Source organism: Acinonyx jubatus, chromosome C1 (assembly GCF_027475565.1).
Source record: "Acinonyx jubatus isolate Ajub_Pintada_27869175 chromosome C1, VMU_Ajub_asm_v1.0, whole genome shotgun sequence".
Taxonomy (NCBI): domain Eukaryota; kingdom Metazoa; phylum Chordata; class Mammalia; order Carnivora; family Felidae; genus Acinonyx; species Acinonyx jubatus.
Window position 1 is genome coordinate 189460244 of NC_069381.1, and position 13300 is coordinate 189473543.

Genomic DNA, 13300 nt, shown 5'->3' on the forward strand with positions numbered 1-13300 from the left:
TGGTGGGCTGGTTCTGATTACGAAGAAAAATAATCTTGGGGCACCTGGGTGGCTCAGTCGGTGAAGCATCTGACTTCGGCTCAGGTCATGATCTCACGGTCCGTGGGTTCGAGCCCTGCATCGGGCTCTGTGCTGACAGCTCAGAGCCTGGAGCCTGCTTTGGATTCTGTGTCTCCCTCTCCCTTTCCCTCTCCCTCTCCCTCTCTCTCTCTCTCTCTGCCCCTCCCCTGCTCATGCTCTCTCTCTCTCTCTCAAAAATAAATAAAACATTAAAAAAGAAGAAGAAGAAGAAGAAGAAGAAGAAGAAGAAGAAGAAGAAGAAGAAATAATCTTTACAACACGATGAAATCATGAGAGTTACCGAGCCCTCATAACTGACAGGTAGGTTAGCACAGTGGTCATGAGCTCTGAGGTCAACCTTCCAGGGTTCAGCTTTCAATGCTGCCCCTAACTGTCTAACTTGGGGCAAGTTAAGAAACTTGCCTGTGCCTCTGTCTTTCTAGAGATAATAACAGCACGGACCTCAAAGTGTTTGAAGAGCATAACTTAATACACATATGTATTATATGTTAATTAGAACAGCGCCCAGCACACTCGATGTTGACGTCACTGGTAAATATTACAAATTGCCAAACCCACAACTTCAGGATACACACACAGGTGCCCAAGTAGTCCTATGGCTGCTCCATTATATCTCTATTTTTAACAGCTAGACCTTCACTAGGCAGCGCTTAAGGAGACATTGCCCAGGTACTATACTTGACCCACTTTCTTCTTTCACCTTTCTCCTTCCCTTTATACCGGACTACAAAGTGTTCACGATTCTTTATTTGTATCACCTAGAATTGAACCAAACATGATTGAAAATTTTATTTCATTAAATCGATGCCCCAGTGAGCCACTGCTCTATAAGACCCATAGAGAAGAGGAATGAGAAACACAGGCATTTCTTTTAAAGGGAACCAAGAGGACATGAAGGAGGGCTAGAAGCACAGGAGGAAACCCATTCGGTTTTGGAAACCAGAAAAAAAAAAAAAAAGAATCACTGAGCAGTGTTAAAAGTTCACCTTCTGAATCCTTAAAGCCGAAATTTTAGAAAATTGCACCTGCTGAAGAGAAGGTAGCAGAATGGGGCTATCAAGTCAACTTTGGGGTTAACACACCTGGAAGCTGAGTTAATTACAGACCCTATGCCTCAGTGTCCTTCTCTGTCAAATGGGGCTGAGCTTCCCATGTTTGTTGTGAGGTTTAAATATGTTGTCAAATATAAGACACATATCCTGAAGCCTGACACGAGGTAAGTATTCAATCAATTTCAACTTCTCTTCCTCCCACGTTTACCTGTGTTCTCAGAAGCTGTCTAACGGCTGTCACCCAAAACTTTCAGAGCTCAGGCTCCAGACAGCTGAGCCTGGAATCACTCTGGGCAACCTAAATATTGGAAAGTAGTGTGTATTTCAGTTCTAAATATTTTCTCCGTGTATAGATGGAAAATTCACCAGAACAGTGGCGTGTTCTCTAGATCTACTCTGAACGAGTGAAATGCTGAAGGGGAAATTGGAGACCTTAGTTGGGGAGAGGTGTGCCCTCTTTGAGAGGTGTGTTGGCATCATTCACTTAATGTGATTGATTACCAACCAGGCTCTGTTACTTCAAGGAAATCTGGCACAAACAAACAAACAGAACGAGGCACCAAAGGTGTTAGAGATTCACAATGCCCTCCCCCCCCAAGGCCCTCAAATGCAAGTAAAATTGGGGTTTCCTGGCACCCAGGGGAAGCAAACACACCCCAAATGCAACAAGGCATCTGGAAATCCCATGACATTCTACAGCACCAAGCAGAGACTTCCTCCAGTCCCCAAAATCAATCCCGCAATCGAACTAACCCATCCATCATAAGCAACCACATTTTGAAGGACACAGGAAGGACAGAGAGAAAATGGAGGTTCAAATGGATGTCTTTGGGTATTTTTTTTTTTAAAATTATTATTTCAAACTGTTTGGTTTTCCTCTTGGTGAATTTTTAAAAATAGTTTGGTTTCCTTTTATTTTGACAAATAATATGAAGGATCTATTCACTTCCTAGAAAATAATGTCGACTTTTAATTAATTCTGGCACAAACCAACTATCCTATCCAGTAGCTTTTCAGTGTCCCTTTCGCCCGTGTTCAGACAGAAACTGCAGATAGTTTGACTTGGCTTTGAATTGTATCACCTAACACAGTTTCCTGCTTGCACCCAGAACAAGTCCCTTTGTGCCCTGATAGTTTACCCAAGTTATATTATTGTGTCTCATCAAGCTATTTTTCCAGCGTCTGATTCATTTACCTACAAGCTGCCATTTCTGCAAATGCTCAATAATGCGAAATTTAAAAATAACCAAGAAAGAACTCAACCAAGTGAAGGAGCAGTGCCTGATACAGGGCAGAGTTCAGAAATCAGAGGAGCAAAAAAACGTTTAAAGAATCGGGAATAAGACTTCTTTATTTAGGGCTCAGAAATAGCGGGGTTAGGCTGGCCTCATTTCTGGGTTCCATATCGGCTTCTCTCAACCAATGTCTACTTGAAAGACAGCCGTGAAAACCCTCTGTCAGTACTTTGCATGGTCAAGATTACACCTCCCTGGACACCAGCACCTACTGCTTGATCTCGGGGTTGGGGCGGCGGGGCAGGGAGCAAACCATCTGTAATCCACGATGCATTAGTTTTCATCCGAACAGCCTACCTAAAGATTTCTGTGCATTTCATAAAAAGCTTGGCTTTCTTTCTTTGTAAAAGAATAGCTTTCTTTCTAAAAGACAGGCAGAAAGGAAGAGAAAGGGGCCAGAGGGAAGGAGGAAAGGAGAAAGAAAGTAAGGAGGGAAGGAAAAAAGAAAAAAGGGTCGTTCAGTTGTAACTGGAGCAGACCTCATGCAAAATCAGCTTATCTCCTTCATCCTGCCCTCTCTTTCACTCTCTTTCTCCCCCTGCTCCACTCCAGGTACTAGTTCGGGGCAGAAAGCAGAAAATGGCATGCCCTTGCCAACGCTATCTGGTATGGCACCTGCACTAATGCCCACCACTCAGCTCACTGCAACTCAATAGCGATCACAAATGTTCGGGAGGGGTCTCTATGAGACAGGAAGATGGAGAGAGGCTTAAAACACGAGGACCCAGGTCTGGAAGGAGTATGTGGATGAAGGCGGCCTACAAACCGGATGGACGAGGGAGCGTGCCAGGGCCTGCACAGCTCACAGGGCCACAAGTGAGGGCTCGGTCAGAACCCCCTGAATTGCAGGGGGAATATCAAGATCTACTTTTCCTATCTGGAAATTAGCCCCAGGAGATGTGCTTCCCTCAGAGGTGATAGTAGGTCTAATCAGGTGTAAATGGATTTATAGCCATACAAGGGCTCTTAAGGAGAGCTAAGGATGCTTGAGAAACAGGACTTGACATTTAGCAAGGTTGAATCATGGCAAGAATTCATGCTCTCCCACAGAATGGCCTCTGAGATGGAATGTGGGCTAAACCAGTATGGCTTTTTTTTTTTTTCTTTTAGTTTCTTACAGAGTAACTCTCTCTACATCACGATCATCAAATGTGATTGGTCCAATGCACGTAAATACTTTTGAACATGCATCTCCGATATAAGTAGGTTTATTCATGAATTATATAAGTTTACTGATGTCCTAATACATTAGGATATTATAAAATATGCATTCACTATAGAAACTAAAAAGAATGAGAGTAAATTAAATATAAATAGGAGGTACGCATTTTTCTTCCTGTGCTCAAAAAGACTATGTTGCACACCCTACTTTAGAGACCAGTGCCCCATAGAATAATTGGAAGCAGCTTGGCTCCCAGCCCATTGGTCCTGGTGCTTCCATACTCGGTCTCTGCAGTCCATTCTCCCCACAACACTCAGACAAACCCTTTGAAAATATAAATCAGAGCAGGTGGGTTGTTTATAGGGGATTTTGGTCTTTATATTGCCATAAATTGGTTTCTCTGACATCCCCTGGATTTTACTTTGTGCATTTGAAAACATTCTATGAAACCTTCTACAGATTTTACCAGACTGCCAAAGAAGTTCCTGACCCAAACAAGGTTAAGAAGAAATTAAAGTATAAATGCTGCACTGGCTTCCTGTCATTCTCAGAATCCAGGTCAAAAGCCTGTGCAGCCCTGCCGTATAGACTCCACGTGATCTGGCCCCTTTTTAATCTCATCTCCTACCCCCATCTCAGGGCCTTTGCACTTACTAAACCCTCAGCCTGGAATACATGCTCCCTCATGCCATTCAGGTCCTTGCTCCAATGTCTCCTCCTCAGAGAGACCTACCCTCATCGTCCTCCATAAAACAACAGGTTCTGTCACCTTCTCCACTCAATCGCTTTGAAATTAGATTGCATATTGTTTGTGTGTTTTACTGCCTGCTTCCCCTACTGGAACGTAAGTTTTGGGCGGGCACCTGTTTCGTTCACTGTGATACCAACAGCACTAAGGCAGGGCCTGGCTCAATCCTGTAGAATACAGTGAATATTCGAATACGACATCCTGATCTACAACAAAGAACCGAGTGCACCCAGAGGAGCAGGGCAGCCCGTGTGATTTCAGTCCCTGTCTTTCTATACATTGAACTGGCCTAAGAGTAGAAGATGTTTGTTTGCTGGCTAATCCTCTACTCCAGGGACTAAAGTATGGAGCTACAATGGATTAAGTATTCCTTCACCATCAAAGGTCACTCTTCTTCTCTATCTGCCTGAGCCTAAAGAAAGGCATATCCTGAAAATCTCCCTGTAATATTCAGCTAACACCTGGGACCACAGTCTCCTGGGCAACATCCCCTCTGGGAAGCCAAGTGCGTCATTTTATGGAACTCATTTGTAAAGGTTCTCACTGAATATGTGTTTGGGAGAGCATAAGTGATATGTCAAATGTATTGCGCCCTAAATTTGCCTTTAAGATATAGATTGTAGAATAAAATATGAACATGTCTGAATCTTGCATACCAGGTTAAAAGTCCCTTGAAAATAAACATCGTTAATGCAAATTTTCTGCATTCATTTCCTGATCTGCAAATTTTCAAGTCCCTAATCCAATTCCTAGAGAGACTAAGACCTTGACGCGCCCAGATTTCTGTTAAAACTAATTTTATCTACCGCTTTTTACTTTTTAAAAAGTGTTACTAGATTTCTGTTATCTGGGCATGTCAAGGTCCTAGGCTCCTTAGAATTTGGATTAGGAACTTGAAATTTTGCAGATCGGGAAATGAAAAAGTAAAATGGAAAGGAGGAAGAATACTTCGTAATGGGTTTGTATTGCCACTGAGTACATGAAGAGGAAATCAGCAAAAACCCATCAATTGCTTTCACATCACACTCGGCGGCACCAGAGAATTTAAGCCACCTGGGGAATAAAGACACCGAGAGAGAAACTGTCACTAAGCTTTCTTAACACTGGAAAAAGAGTAAGCAGTAAACATCACTCCCCAGCTTGGCAATCCCTTCTGAGGGTATATGAGCAGCAAGTAGAAAAACCCTGTTATTAACTCAGCTTTGGAAAACTGGCTCAGAGTTCCTCTTAGATTCCAGCTGAATCTTCAATATTTTCTTTTTCCAAGGAATTTTAGTCAGGTGATTGTTGGAAAACGAGACCAAGGCTTTCTTTTCCAGAACTTGAAAAGCATTTGTAACCACACCATAAAAGAAAATGTGTACTCATTTGTTCATGTTCCATGTTGGTTTTTTCATTCATCCATTACTTGCTCACCCAGGAGCTATAAGGCGCTAGGACCTGAGTGGTTCAATTTGCATAAAGCAGCGGTCACTGCACGGAGCACACGTTTCCTCTTTTTTTCTTTTGTTCATGAAACAACTAATAAAACAATAACTGGCTGAGGTCTGGATAAGTCCTTACAGCCTGGATCGCCACCTTAAAATGGCTGTTTAAAATGTATAACCTAAAATTTAAACCATACCCTCCGTAAGGCAGGGTTCCTACTTCAGCATGTGGAGAGGAGCAAGAAAGAATTCTGACATAACCCCACAAATACTGACGTCTTGGTGTCCAGCCACTAGCCCCATGTGGCTACGAGCCCTTGAAATGTGGCTAAGGTGACTTAAAGAATCGAACTTCTAATTTAATTTTAATTAAAAGTTAAAGACTGAACCATGATAAAGCATAATTTATATACTCTTGTTTTGGTAGGGCTAACTACATTTAGCTTTAACCGTGGAAAATTTAGCATATGGATTTAAATATGCTGTAAGTATATATAATACACACTGGATTTCAAAGACTTAGTTTTAGAAAAGAATGCAAAATATGTCTTATTAATTTTTCCCATATTGACTTTATGTTGAAATGATTGTATTTTGGATATATTGGTTTGGGGTAAAATATTATTATTAAAATTAATTTTACCTATTCCTTTTCACTTTTTAAAAAAGGTGGCTACTGGAAAAGTTTAAATTATATATATATGGCTTGCTTTCTATTTTAGACAGCACTGGTTTAAAATACATTTTCTATGTGGAAACTCCACCATCACCTCAAGCATAAGGATTCAGCCTTCCTAAACTTTTCCCCACGCTCAGTCCAAAAAAGCTTGTTACCACCTTGCCTTCCAGATCCATGAACCCTAGCATGCATTATCTCCAAAACACCTCATCTCTGTCCACAGCTGAGCAGGCAAGGTCAAATACCTAGACCAAAGCCTCATTCATGGATGATGAAAATACAGCCTCTTCCGTGTGACAAGTTGGATTCAATCTACATTAATTGTTGGCTCAAATCTGTACCGAGCAATGACACTGCTGGAGATTAAAGAAAAGCACAGGGTCTCTGTAGTAGGTGACTCCCATGTGGGGAAGTCCCACGCATGCATACAAACAACACAAGGCCCATGTGTTTGATAAATGCGTGTGAATGACATGTGGAGGAGGGGATCCCTAAGGCTCTGTAGAAACATTAGGGTAGCCATGCCTTGATGCCTTGATGAGACTTGAATCATTGCTCTATTGGAGAAAAATGGACTTGTTATCAGAAACAAGGACTAGCCATCAAAACCACCTTTGCTGCCTAATAGCAGTGTGGCCTTGTAGAGTCAGTAAACTTCTTTGGGACTTGTTTTTAACTGTATAGGGAAGGAACAGAAAAAAAAAAATCTGTCCTACTTCCCTTCTAGTTATCAAGATGCGATGGCATTTACCATATAAAAGTGACTGGTCGATTACAAAGTCCCAAACGCGTGAACGATGTTCTCACAATGATATCCCATCAGAAGGGAGTGTGCAGGTGCGTGGAGGCCAGAGAAGGCTATGGGCGCAAGGGCTTCTCCATGAGATTTAAACTAGAGCCCAAGCATCACTTCTCAGACCCACTTTACCTTGCGAAGCACAGCCAGGAAATACACAGTATTAAACAAATCTTTGGGGGCCAGCTTCCATTTTTAATGACTCAACTTTGACCAAAAAGTTTCTTTGGGAGGGATGTGTTAGGTTCCTGGTGAATTGGTTTCAAATGTTGGAGGAATGTTTGAGGAATGTTTGAAATGTTGGTCATGAAAACTGGCAACTATCCCAGAGGGTGGAATAAGTATAGCTGTTGGCAATTGGAGTTTTTTCAATGTGCAACCCATGATTCCAATACGCGTGTTTCAGAAACCATAGTGTGCTTCTCCTAGGCCAAGGGGCATCATAATATTCTCAAAGTCAAACTGAATCTTTATTTAATTAGAAATGTATGCAGTGTTCTAATATTTTTAGTGGGCTAATACCCTTCCCCCCAAAAACAAAACAAAATCCCACAAGGCTTAAGATAGGAATTATTGTAATTCTCAAAAGACTGTAAACTCACTTAAAAATTTAGATTTCAACACTCATACCTAAAGTTATATGTTCTCAAGTCATGACACAGATAAGCATGACTATGTAGGTAAACTCCATGCTTTTCTGGCGTTGAGGTTAATTTTTTTTTTTGCATTTTTTCTTATTTGGCTTTATTCTTTTTTGTCTTTGTTGCTTTAATTTTTTAAAATTATTTGTATCAGCTTTTTTAGAGATAAAGCCAAAGAAAGTTTAATGTCAATTTGGAAACTTAAGTATATTTTGGTGATTGCCAAAGTTACAAAAAGTTAAAAGCTAGACAGAAACTGAATTTGAAGACGAAAGTTAAAACATTTATCTTTTTTCCTGTGAAGATGATGACACCATGTAAATTTACTGAAAATGAATTTATAGGAGACTTCTTCCACTTAGTAGTAAAGGTACTATTCTGTAAGCCAATTTCCCACAATTCGATTTGAAGTATTTAGATAGGAACGTGATTGCCTAAAAATATGAATTTTAAGCTCATGGCCAATCTTTCGTTTTTGCATTCAAATGTGAAGATTGTGCATATCAAATGTCATATTGCAGAGGATGTATGCAGGCACAGCCTAAGACCACCACGTGACCAAACTACTAGTTTCTGAATCACTTCTAAAAAGGTAATTTTAAGAATGAAGAGAAAGAAATGTTACTTTAGCTCCACACATGTTCCAAGTTTAGTTAATATCCAAAGTTATCAACAAGCCACTCAGAAAGTGACATCTCCAAATGCAGACGGGCGCCCTCAGAAGCAAGCCAGTCCCAGGTGGGAACGCTTCCCCCGAAGGTACAGTTCATTGCAGAGGTGGGCAACTCAGGTGTACAACTCCCAGCGAGCACTGCAAGAAACTGATTCTTCTGCGCGGAGGGTAGTAGTAAGGAAAAGAACAAATGTGGAGTGCACAGCTTTGAGGAAAGGTAGGCTTACTGGACACTTCCTGGGGAGGATTTGAGGGGGCCTGAGGTCATTGTGAGAGGACTATACCTGGGAGTAATGGAAACAGGGGGTGCGTGAAGGTCCAGTATAGGTGGGTGGGGAGGGTGGGGAAGGCTGAAACAAGTCTCATCAGACCCAGGACCCATGGTAGCCATCAATGGCACATACACAGTAGTTGAAGATACCTCATCTATTATCCCTGAGCACACTGAATTTTTTACTAAATAAAAATTGGAAAATACAAGCCCAAAGCATTTACTATCAGGATGAAAGTTAACTTTCTGCTACATATTTGATAAATATGAAAAGAAATACATCAGGGTGCCTGGGTGGCTCAGTCGGTTAAGCGTCCAACTTCGGCTGAGGTCATGATTCCACAGTCTGTGAGTTCGAGCCCCGCGTCAGGCTCTGTGCTGACAGCTCAGAGCCTGGAGCCTGCTTCGGATTCTGTGTCTCCCTCTCTCTCTGCCCCTTCCCTGCTCATGCCCTCTCTCTGTCTCAAAAATAAATAAAAACATTAAAAAAAAAAGAAATACATTGATGGTCTAGAAAACCCATGGGAGTAGACAATCCAAAACCCACCTCAGATATGATTTGAGAAGCTAGCAAATGATTGGTTTCAGCATCCTGAATTTGTTCTGATTAAGATAAAGTTAATATTGTTATTCCCTAATTATATAAATGCAGATGGTGAAGTGACCCAAGCATATGATTATTTTATATGGCAATTTGCCCTAAAATTAAAAAGAAAAAAAAACCAGGTAAGTTTATCAGTCTTCAAGAAGCACAAATTGGATAATTTACATAGAAATGATAAAGAGATGGGCCCTCCCCTGGACCAGCTACTATTCAAGCATGGATCTAATTCTCCAGAGATTTTTAGAAGTAAATATTAAAGCAGCCAAGCTTTAAAACATCCATTTGTCTGCGTAACTCTTTTCCAAGATGATCAAACACTGTTTTTCAGAGACTGAATTTCCTCATTACCTAAGGCAACCCAAATATGTACCTTACCTGAATATGAAATATAAGGAAAGGGTAACTCAAAAGGGAAAGCTCAGCGTCTTATTTTGACAAATAACAACCTAAGACAGAGATGCTTCACATACCACTGCCTATGTACTCAAAAAAGACGTCCACAAAACCGTCTCACTTATTTTTCTACCCTAATCTACCCGTTGCTCCTTATATAAACCCCTCACTCTCCATCATCCTTGAGTAGCCCTCCCCAGCCTGTCCCACTTACCAGAATGTCCTGTACTCAGAATTTAATCTGTCTTCCACATGTCACCCCAGCCTAATGGATTTCTCCCGCTTAGAGAGCTGAAATCTTGTCAGAGTTTTCACTCTTTGGCTACTTATTTATTTACTATGTCCTGTGAGATATTTAATTTCTTACGTCTTGATTCCTTGCCCTGCTTTCCCTACCCACATTACATAGAAAGTGCTTTTAACATTGGAATGCCTTACACCTCCAATTCAATAAATGGGATTAAGAATCCAATGTGTGTCCAGGAAAGGGGCAAGGTGAGTCTCACTTGCTTCTGTGTCATCATCCGCAGCGTCTAGCACAGGCTCAGGCATGTCATACGGAATCAATAAAAGGCTTGCGAATTAACAGATTGGTGATCCATCAAAAATTAACAGCCCCAAAAGTTGTTACCACCTTGCCTTCCAGATTCAAAACCCCTAACACACATTATCTCTGAAATACCTCATCTCTGTCCACGGGTGAGCAGGCAAAGTCAAATGTCTAGACTTCTGGTCTCATTCACTGAGGGTGAAAATACAGCCTCTTTAATGTGACAAGGTGGATTCAATCTACATTAATTATTGGTCTCTTATGTACTGAGCAATGACAGTGCTGGAGATTAAAGGTAAAAGCAAAGGGTCCCTGCATTAGAGGAGTTCCCGGGTGGGGAGGCTCCGTGGATGCATACAACAACACGAGGCCTGATATATCTGGTAAATGTGTGTGCATGGACATGTGGAGGAGGGAAGCCCTAACACTCTGTAAGAACATTATGGCAGGCATCTCAGGGGGAAGGAACAGCATGTGCAAAGGCTAGAAATGAGAGACAGTGGTTTGTCATAGCTGAGGCCAAGGACGAGTTTATAAGGAGGAATTTCAAGACTGGCTGAAGAGATGGCAAGACCCTTGTGGGGTCTTGATGACATGCTATCCCCCCAGGAGACTGACTGCCTTGAGGTCAGAACCCATGCCTCTGCATGTCTGATGCCTCAGAGCCTCTCCCAACACGTGGCATTAGTACTTTAAAGAACATATCCTGTGCGAAGTGGTTCTAGACCAACTCTGATAGAGTTGGGTGCTCCTTCCTCTTTGGTCCCATAACTTCCTTCCAAAGAGTGTTATCATATTGCTTGAATAATTTTTTACCTGCTGTGGCCTCACAAAACCAAATGGTTCCGTCATGGACAGAGACCAGGTTTATTCACTTTAGTGTTTCCAACACTCAGAACGCTGAAGACAGGTCAAAGACCCTCGACTAACTTGACTGGATGAACATGCGCATACGTTATTAGTCCTTCAAAACTACTTGAAACACCGCAACCTAGATTCTCCTACATCCTCTTTCTGCTTCTCTGTAATATGAATAATTAGGAAGAAAACCAATGGTTGAAGCCACCCATGGAATCTATATTCACACATACACATACACACACACACACACACACACACACACACACGCACACACACACATGACATCCCCCCCAAATCTGCAAACAATTCAGCATAAACATATTGACACCCACATATATAGAAACACCCCCACACAATCTGTCAGCCTACATACCTCTAACCTGAAACAGCCTTGATTTTGTCTGTGCTAAACTCACAGCCACAAAATACTTTCTCTGTATTCTTCTACTTAATTTTCATCCTGGGAAAATGTCAAGGCGATGTGACTTTACCCTTTACCTTTTGGGGGGGGGATGCAAGAAATATTAAGACGTGGTTATTCTGACACTTTAAGCTTGCTCTCCCAAGTTATTAATTTCCCATTCACTTCATATTATTCCAGTAATGGGCTATCCTCATAAAATGCAAAATGTAAATTAAGTTTCCATTCAAAACTTTTGGCATTCCACAGACACCTAGTTCTCATGAAGTTATTTTGATTTTGCAATGTGCCATGAGCTAGAATATACTAAAATTTTTCCCTTACTGTATTATACATTTAGACTTTCAGAACTCAAGTGTTTCATGTTCAAATGCCTGCATTACAAGCTAAAATGGAACTATTCTTAAGACAAAGAGCATAGCACAATGGCCAGGTGACTTTCCATATTCATTTTCCCTTTCTCTATAAGAGAACCCCCAAATTTTAGTTGGGCTCACTGCTACCCAGAATAAAGACTATTTCTCAGCTCCTTTGCAGTGACTTGTTGACATATGACTAAGTTCTGGCTGATGAGATGTGAGTGCAAGTGACAAGTGCAATTTCAAGCTGTACTTTCAAAGGTTGGGACATCCTCTCCCCTTCCCATTTTCAAAATAGCTGTATGAAAACTAGGTTCCTGGAAAGCAAGCCTGGTGGCAGCCATCTTGAATTGTGTGGACACAGGCAATTCCTGAAGGGCAGAAAACCTAGGGATGGGGGACAAACAGGACAGAAGGAGTTTGGGCTGCTGACAACTTCTCAGAGTACAGCCGTCTGAGATTCTGGATTTTTATGTGAAAGAGCAAAAAATCTGATATCTTTTTAAGCCCCTGCTAGCCTGTGTCTCTATTACAAATAGCTTCATTTATGTTCTTAATAATTCAAAGGGTAACGGAAACTGATGAATGAAAACAATACATGCCTAAATGGCCCATACTTGCAGTGTAAACATTATTTCATATCTCAATCACTTCTTTTACTCAGAAAGGTTACCTGAGCTCCTGTAAATGGTGTCTCATGTGTGCAAGTACAATTTAGTAGAACACACACACGTACACACGCACACACATGGCTCACAATCAGGAGACCTGGGTTCTAGTCCCCATTCTCACTACTTAGTATATGATCTTAGGAAAGTGACAAACTCTTTGAGTCTCACTTTCTTCCTCTGCAAAGTGGGGCTGACCGCTTCTTTGATGTTGGCCTTATAGGACCATTGTGAAGTATGACGAGAGATAATATCTGTGTTAATGCTTTGTATATTGTAAAGCAGTTATAGGCATGGTGATTATTAAAACATTCCAAACAAAAATCCTTCTTTATGCAAGGTGGCTCGTAAAAACACCTAGTGCCTGAACATACTTTCCTAGTGAATAAAGGGCCTGCCGTCACTGTTTTCAGTCAAGATGAGTAGAGATCTGTGTGCCAGTCTTAGAAGCAGAAGCCTCCTGGGGCTGGCCTTTTATTTAATTCAATGCTCCAGGCCTCAGTGCCTCAACCGGCAACATGTCATTGATTAGAAAGCCAAAGAATTTAGACCCAACTGCACAAACCCAACACCACATATAGAAAGGGAGCCCAAAGCCTGTGTACCAATAAAATATGGT

General features: G+C 41.4%; 1 protein-coding gene across 2 annotated transcripts in view; it reads right to left on the reverse strand.

Moving 5' to 3' along the window:
- KLF7 (KLF transcription factor 7) overlaps positions 1-13300 on the reverse strand; it is an 87226-nt gene that overhangs the window by 10683 nt on the left and 63243 nt on the right. The gene's annotated exons all lie outside the window — the stretch shown is intronic.